Raw genomic sequence first — 2,625 nt, 5'->3', positions numbered from 1 at the left:
AAGATGATGCGAACGCCAATGGAGCCAACAACGTTCCACAACATCCACAGCGAGCGGCTCGACCCATTGGCACTTATGACCGCCCCAACATTCATGGTCATAGACTGGGAATCCGAGCACCGGCTGTGGCAGCTAACAACTTTGAGATCAAATCAGGACTCCTCAACGTGATCGAGAACAACAAGTATCATGGCTTGGCTCTAGAGGACCCATTTGATCACCTGGATAGGTTCGACAGCTACTGTGGGTTGTCAAAAACCAATGGTGTGTCCGAGGATGCATTAAAGCTCATGCTATTCCCTTTCTCTTTGGGGTATAAGGCACGTCAGTGGGAGAAGTCTCTACCCAGCGACTCTATCACAACCTGGGATGATTGCAAGAAAGCATTTTTGGAGAAGTTTCTTCTCTACTTCAAAAACTGCTAAGCTTAAAAATGAGATTTTCAGCTTTCAACAGAAGAACTTGGAAGGATTCAATGAAGCCTGGGAGAGATTCAAAGGCTACCACGCTCAATGCCCACATCATGGTTTCTCTAAGGAAAGTTTACTGAGCACATTCTACAGGGGTGCTCTTCCTAAGTACAGAGCCAGATTGGATACAACTAGCAATGGCTTCTTCTTAGGAAGAACTGAGGAAGATGCAGAAGAGCTGGTTGATAACATGGTAAAGAGTGACGCAGTCTGCAGTGGAGACCACGAAAGAGGCAGTAGAACAGATGACAAGCAAACAAGGAAGGAGTTAAAGGCTCTACAGGATAAGATAAACATACTCATTGCTGATAAATCCACCCAAGAGCATCTGAACTTTGTTGGTAACCCAAACCAGGAGACACCACCTGTTGTTCATGAGGTTGAGGGTTTGGAAGGTCAAGAAGAGATGTGTTTCATTAACAACAATGGTAGCTGGTACAAAAAAGAGCGAAACTTTCAGTACAACAACTACCAACAGAAATCCTATTCCAACAACCAACAGAGTGGTTATCAGCCTAGGAACAACCAACAAGGCAGCTATCAGCCTCAGCAAAACCCTCCTCCTGGTTTCAACAACAAAGGACACAATTCATCACAACAACAAGTTAATCCTTCTACCTCTACTACTCAAGGAAGCAGCACTGATGCCCTACTGAAACAAATATTGGAGTCTCAGACTAGAAGTGAGAAGCATGTTGGTTATGAGTTGAAGAACCTTCACTCAAAGATTGATGGGACCTACAATGATCTCAACAATAAGTTCAAAGCTTTGGAGAACCAGTTTGCTGCCATGAACACTCACCAAAATCGCCAACAAGGTTCTTTACCTGGAAAATCTGAGCAAAACCCCAAAGAGACAATGAAGGCTATCACCCTCAGGAGTGGTAAAGAGTTACCTCATAGAGCTCTCACCAAGGATGCTGAGAAACAAGGTGAGGGGGTAGCCATCAACATAGATGATGAAGTGGTGATTGTTGATGAGAAGATTAATGATGAGATTTTGGAGAAGATTGTGGAAGCCAAAGGTAAAGGAAAGGTTGGAGAAGAGAAGAGAACAGTGAAAGATGGTGAAGTTGTTGTTCCAGCAAGTGAAATTTTTTTTGTTCCTCCTCCCTATGAACCCAAACTTCCATTCCCTGGTAGATTCAAGAGGCAGCTGTTAGAGAAGTACAAAGCTCTATTTGAGAAGCAGATGAGCGAAGTTCAAGTCTCAATGCCCGTTATTGATGCTTTCATGTTGATCCCTCAATATAGCAAGTTCCTGAAAGATGCTGTAGCTGCAAAGAAGAAAGAGATGGAGGGCATGGTGATTCTCACTCATGAGTGCAGTGCCATCATCCAGAAGCTTGTTGTTCCAAAGAAGCTTGAAGATCCAGGATGCTTCACATTACCCTGTGCTCTTGGACCTATGGTATTTGATAGATGTCTCTGCGATTTGGGAGCTAGTGTCAGCTTGATGCCTTTATCTGTTGCTAAGAAGCTTGGTTTCACTCAGTACAAGAAGTGTAGACTTTCTCTGGTATTGGCTGATCGTTCAGTAAAGTACCCTGTTGGTATCTTAGAGGACATCCCCGTGATGGTTGGAAACTACGAGATCCCTACAGACTTTGTGGTGCTTGAGATGGGTGAGGAAGCTCAAGATCCCTTAATCCTTGGGAGACCTTTCTTAGCTACAGCAGGAGCTATTGTTAATGTGAAAGCGGGCAAGATTGATCTCCACTTAGGTCAAGGGCACGTTCTCCACTTTGACATCAAGGAGGTAATGAAGAAACCTACGGTTCAAGGGCAAGTCTTCTACATTGAAGAGATGGACACCCTTGCTGATGAGCTTCTTGAAGAGCTGTCAATAGAAGACCCTCTACAGCTTGCTTTGACGATAGAGAGAGAGGTTGAAGTGATTGAGAACCTGGAGAGTACTGCCTATGGGATGATGCTGGATTCACACAAAGGGTTTGTTAGTAAGGATCAGTATGAGGAGCTGCCAAAAGTGGTTCATCGAGAAGCCTCAGTCACTCAACAAGAGGACACCCATCAAGATGACTGGAGCGAGCTTAAGGCGCCTAAAGTGGAGTTTAAACCTCTCCCCCATGGTGTAAGGTATGCATTCCTTGGTCCTAATGAAACTTATCTTGTCATTGTGAGTAGTGAACTTACT

At 44.4% G+C, this 2,625-nt stretch overlaps 1 non-coding gene across 1 annotated transcript; it reads right to left on the bottom strand.

Annotated features, from left to right (window-relative positions):
• Positions 1–423: 423 nt before the first annotated feature.
• LOC125589348 lies at positions 424–530 on the bottom strand. Its single transcript, XR_007325536.1, has one exon. It is a non-coding gene; the product is annotated as a small nucleolar RNA R71 (small nucleolar RNA).
• Positions 531–2,625: the final 2,095 nt, after the last annotated feature.

Source organism: Brassica napus, chromosome C6, assembly GCF_020379485.1.
Source record: "Brassica napus cultivar Da-Ae chromosome C6, Da-Ae, whole genome shotgun sequence".
Taxonomy (NCBI): Eukaryota; Viridiplantae; Streptophyta; class Magnoliopsida; order Brassicales; family Brassicaceae; genus Brassica; species Brassica napus.
Note: the sequence above shows the minus strand (reverse complement) of the source record. Positions and strands in the feature narration are given on the sequence as shown.